The sequence below is a fragment of the Arachis ipaensis genome, chromosome B10, assembly GCF_059453495.1.
Source record: "Arachis ipaensis isolate K30076 ecotype BB chromosome B10, ASM5945349v1, whole genome shotgun sequence".
Lineage (NCBI taxonomy): Eukaryota > Viridiplantae > Streptophyta > Magnoliopsida > Fabales > Fabaceae > Arachis > Arachis ipaensis.
This window is the reverse complement of record NC_142435.1, coordinates 54,709,380-54,715,379: the sequence shown is the minus strand read 5'-3', so window position 1 is coordinate 54,715,379 and position 6,000 is coordinate 54,709,380. Positions and strand designations below refer to the sequence as shown.

Sequence of the window (6,000 nt, the reverse complement as noted above, 5' to 3'; positions counted from 1 at the left end):
ATGCCTTGATGTGTTTGTTGAGTGATTTCGGGTTCGTAAGGCAAGTATTGAATGAAAGAAATGAGAAGAAAAGCATACAAAGTGGAGAATGCATGAGGAAACAAGAATTGGAAATGCATCGATGGGCGCGCACGCGTACAAGGCACGCACGCGCCGAAGTGATTTCGCATAGAGATGCGCACGCGTACATGCCGCGTATGCGTGGATGAAGAAACAGCCAATCGATGCGCACGCGCACATGGCGCGTACGTGCCGGTACTCACACGTGACCCACTTAAAGGCAAAACACTGGGGGCGATTTCTGAACAGCCTATGCCCAAATCCAATTTGTTTCTGAGTGTATTTCATGCAGAATTGAAGCCCAAGAGAGGGGGGAGCAATTAGTTAGTCAGCATGAGCCTTTAGTTAGTTTTATAGAGAGAGAAGCTCCCTCTTCTCTCTAGAATTAGGTTAGGATTAGGTCAAATTGTCTTGGATCTTGAATTAATTACTTGATTTCATCTTGTTTCTTTTACAATTTCTCAATTCTACAACTTAATTTCCTTAGTTGTAATGTTAAGTTCTCATTTTTCTCTCTTGTATGTTGATGAATATTGTTAGATCTAATTTCCTTTTAATGCAATTTCATGTTTCTATGTTTCTTTTATGTTGATCTTGCTTGCTATTATTAATTTCTCACTTATGATAGTTATGGGTTTCTTTAATTTTAGCATTTTGTGATGATTATTTTTATTGCACATTAGGTCTTTGATAGAATGTTTCTTATAGTTTTTGAGTAGTTCTCTTGACCCTTGGCCTAGGCTAAAGGGGATTGAGTAATCTTGAGTCCTTGGGCTTCATTGAATTGGTAATTCTAGAACCCTTGGGGATCAATTTGATAACCATTGACTCTACCCTACTACTAAGTTAATTAGTAGCTAGGTTGGGACTTATGGATTGATGTTGATCAAGCCATTCGACGTACTCCAAGCCTAGGAGGACATTACGTACTTAAGGCTTTAGTGAGTAGACCTAATGCGCTCAGTTCCTCATAATTATCAATATTTGAATTATTGACAAGGATAGTGATCTCAATTACCTAAGTCTTAGCCAAGAGTCTTTTATCTTGCTTCCTTTAATTACTTGCTTGATTTACTTTTCTTGCTCCTCTTATAAACCAAAACCCCTTGCATTCTCATAGCAAATAATTGACCACTTCATTGCAATCCTTGTGAGACGATTGGGAGTCTAAATACTCCGGTTAATTCTTATATGGGGTTTGTTCTTTGTGACAACCAAAATTTTTTATGTGAGAATTGTTTGTTGGTTTAGAGCTATGCTTACAACGAAGTAATTATTTCATATAAGAAGAAAATCTAGACCATCGAGCGAATCTACACCTATCAACAACCTCCAAAACATATCATGGTTGAAGATTTTGAAGAGGTTTATCAAGAGATGAATTCAATCATTGGTGAATTCTTATCTACAATTGAATCCTGTCCCATTGGACATGAAATGGAGATTAAAGAAGAAGAAGCACAACCTCCCATGCCCTTGGTAAGCAATGAAGAAAAGATTGAATTGGAAGAAAGCTACCAAGAGGAAGAGGTTGGAATTGAAGAAGCTTGCCTAGAGGTGGAAGTAATCAAAGAAGAACACAAGGGAGTGGAGCTTGTAAGGTCATTGGAAATTCCTCTCCAAAAGCTATCACCATCTATTTTTCATTCAAGTGGGTAAATCTCTCATCTCTAAGCTTAATTATTCCACTTGAATATGGTTTGCTTGAGACGGATGGGCAACTTAGAGCTCTTTGTGGCTTTAAGAGCAAAAGGGAGATGGTTAGTGGTTGGCATTGTAAATCAAAGTTCATGATGCTTACATGTTCAAGGCTTAATTGCAAGGGTTGGTGTAGAAATAGATTGCTTGGGACTAGGAGGATGTTTGGTCGCTCGAGTGAGAATTCCAAGATTATGGCACCTGGATGGATTAATGATGACATGTCATCATGTCATGTTTTTCTATGCTTTTTCATACAAGAAATTGATTATTAGTGCTTAAATATTGAATGCTTTTGTGCTTAAATGGTATATTTCTTTGATCTTTTGATTTTATAAACTTTGTAGGAAATAATAGAAGAAGAAGCAATAAAAAGCACTAAAAGAAGAATCATACTCCCAAGGTGGCAAAAGAGTTGAAAACAGACTCAAGGAGGAGTAAAGAGGATTTGCAACCCTGACCTCTTCACACTCCAACACAAATAACTTGAGCTACAAAACTCCAAATGAGGTGATTTTAGTGGCAATGGAAAGTAGGAATCTAGTGCTTTCCAAGAATATATGGCACTGCATGGTGGACACTAAATCTGAGGGAGAAAACATACCCCAAAGGTGCAAAGATGAACATAGTATCAACCTGCAGTAAGGCCAGCTGACCTCTCCACCTTCCAATTAGGATAACTTGAGCTGTAAAGCTTTGAATGATGCACTCTCAAATGCATTGGAAAGTAGACATCCAGAGCTTTCCAATGATATATAATAGTATGGGGGTGAACATTAAGTTTGAGCCTCAGAAGCTGGCGCTAACTTTGGCCTCCAATCAGCGCTCATTTGCCAACTGAGCGCCACGCTCACTAATTGAGCGTTTTCGGCCTCCAAAACAACACGACCATGCCTTCTTCAAAGGACCATAACTTAAGCTACAGATGTCCAATTGATGCACTTCTAGTTGCGTTGGAAAGCTGACATTCAGTGCTTTTCAACGATATATAACAATTTATACTTGGCATGAAATTGAAGTACAAGTGATAGGCATCTTTAAGGCCCAAAAACCACGCTAAATAACAAACATGGCTGGCGTTCATTTCCCAAGTGAGCGCTACGCTCACTGAGGGAGCGTTTGCAGGATTTTCAGGCTTGGAGGCAAAGCTCCTTTCTGTCCATACATAAATGCAGCGCTCACTAAGTGAACTTGGTGCTCACTAAGAGAGCGCTAGTAAGGAAATTTGCGCACCAAAGAAGCACCAAGGGAGAGCGCTTGGAGAGTGAACGTAGCGTTCACCAAGGGAGCGCTAGTAGAAGGAGTGCGCACGTGAGGGGAGCACTAATGGAATGAACGTAGCACTCAATTCATGAACTGAGCGCTCTACTAGAAGGAGAACCAAGCCACCCCTGACCCACTTATTCAAGGCCAAATCGAAAGCAAGCAAAGCCCATTAACATGACTCAAAGGCACAAAGAAAAGCTAGATTAGGAATTTCATTCGAATTGTAATTTGTTTTCAATTTCAATTTCATTTTCATTTTGTAAAGCCTATATAAAGGCATAAGTTTCATTTCAGTGGGGAGATCTGTAAGGCTGGCTCTACTAGAGAGCAATAGGAGTAGGAGTATGAGTAGAATAGAAGGCTCTCTTTGATACACTTTTAATTTTCTGCACTCTCTACATTTCAAAATTCAATTCAGCTTTATGAAATTGCCATTGCTTACACTTCTATGCTACAATTTCCTTTTATGCTACAATTTCCTTTTCTGCTACGATTTCCTTCTCTGTAATTTTATTTTCTGCAACTTTACAATTCTGTTCATGATTTAGCTTGATTTAATCTTCCTACAATTTAAATTTCCAATTACTTATTCTCAAGTTCTCTTCGATTACTGCTCTCTTTAATTTTTCTGCACCCAATTCCCTTTACATTTGATACAATTTACGTTTCTTGCTCTTTAAGATTCTGCCATTTACTTTCTGCATTTTACAATTCCTGCAATATATGTTTAGTTGCTTCAATTTCATTCAATTCACCACTGTTAGCTTGACTAGATTAATTACCTCACTAAAGTTGCTTGATCCATCAATTCCTGTGGGATCGACCTCACTCTTGTAAGTTATTACTACTTGCCGGTGAGTTTGTGTGGAATCATTTTTCCCTCATCAAGTTGTTGGCGCCGTTGCGGGGATTTATATAGATCGACAATGATTAAGTGGGTGAGAGGTCTAGATTAAGCATTTTCTTTGTTTTTGTTCTTTTAATTTTCTGTTCTGAGTTGATGCCAAGGTGTTTGAGTTATTACCTCACTAAGAAAATTTCAACTGTGACTTGAATTTTAATTTTCACTAGTGTTGTGTTTTACAAAATTTAAAAGGAGTTCAATTTATCTCTTGATCAAACAAATTTCATGGGATATTGCCCACCATCACAATATGATTCAAGTCATTACCCTAATGATGGATGGGAATATCACCAAGAAATCACGTATTGTGAGCAACCCAATTAATGGAGATATGCTCCAGAGCCACAACTTGATCAAGCAAATCACATGAGATATTGTCCACCACCACAAGATGATTTAGGTCATTATTCTCATGGTGACTGGGATATCAACAAGGAATGAGAGAGTATGAACAATCAAGTGAAATGAACTATTTTCCAGAGCCACAAAGTGACTCATACTGTTATGACACGCACACAAATGATGGCTGGGAAGGGAATTGCAATGATTCACATTCTAATCATTCAAAGACATTATCACTTAATTATGCTGTCAATACATATATGGAAGATTATTCCTCCATACCACAAAATAATACACTCTGTGATGAATTCAACAATTACTCAAGTTGTGGGTGGGAGGATCAAAACCAAATAGGATTCAATAGTTCATACTCCACTCATCAAGAAACATCATCACTGTAGTATGCTTTCAATAAGTTCATGCAAGATTGTCCCCCAATGCCACAAGATGATCCATACTATGATGAATTCAACAATTCTTCAAGTTGTGCTTGGGAGGAACAAAATCAGAGAGCACCCAATGTGTCATACTCCATTAATCAAGAGCCATCAACACTTGAGCAAACCTTCAATTCATTCATGCTAAATTGTCCAACCTCACCTCCCAGTTTTCCACTTGAAAATTTTTCATCATTTGATTTTGCCTCAACACAAAGCCTCCTTCAAGATCCATACACCTTATCTCACCAACCACAAGATTCATTTCACTACACAGTAGACTCATCTCAACATTCACAAAATTCATTTTACAACTCACAAGATTCATTCCATACTACTCAAAACAATCTCACCACAACACATCCATATCCACAAAATTTCTCTCAACCTTCATCTTTTGAGCTAGTAGCTGAGGATTCCCTTCAAAAATCTAGAGAATTATTGGAAAAGCAAGAACAATCCTGGAAAGAGCAAGAGATCCTCTTCAAGAAAATGGATGGACACTTGGAGCAAATGAGGAGAAACTTAGAGCTACTGAGCAAGGAAGATGAAGAACAATTGGTGGATGTGAAGGAGAAAATGGAAGAACAAGAAGAAGTGGTCTCTATGACAAGTGAATTTTCAGTAAAGAAGGAAGAGGTAGTAAAGGTAATTAAACCTGAGGTTGTATATCTACAAAAGCCACTTGAGATGACAAGGGAACATAAAAACTGACAATCCTCACAAACTTTCCTAAACCAAAACATCTCAGCACTTGAATCCATGATTGAATGATATGAAGAAGAGATGAAGAAATCTTGGGAAGAATAACAAACCTCCTCTATGAAAGTGCTATTAAGTCAAATGTTGAGTGCAAAGGAGGAAGTGAAATAACAAGAAAGTGAGGAAGTCACTCAAGAGAGTTCACACTCAAGTGAAGCAGAGAAGTACATTGAGGAATAGCTCATGGAACCACCAATTCAAAAGGCTTTTGATGAAGAAAATACTCCAATAATCACACAGCAACCATGTCTTGATATCCAAGGAGTGAAGGCAACCAACAAGAACACCGAAGAGAGGATTGTGACCAAGATACCAAGGACAACATTCAAAAAAAGGTCAACTGCAAACAATCCTCCCCCTGATCCAGCAAGCAAGTTAAATTCAGCAAATAACAAAAGAAAGCTTGCTGAGGAGAGGCCAAGACAGGGGACACTAGCTGGTTCATCTCTCCCCTTGAGGTCATTCCTCTTAACAAACTAGAAGAATATGAAGAAAGTGAAGAACAACATGTCAAGCTAATGACACTAAAAG

The 6,000-nt window shown here is 38.3% G+C and overlaps 1 pseudogene; it reads left to right on the top strand.

The window, feature by feature from the left end:
- Positions 1-5,199: 5,199 nt before the first annotated feature.
- The window catches only part of LOC148580097 (uncharacterized), a 48,099-nt pseudogene continuing 47,298 nt past the window's right edge, over positions 5,200-6,000 (top strand).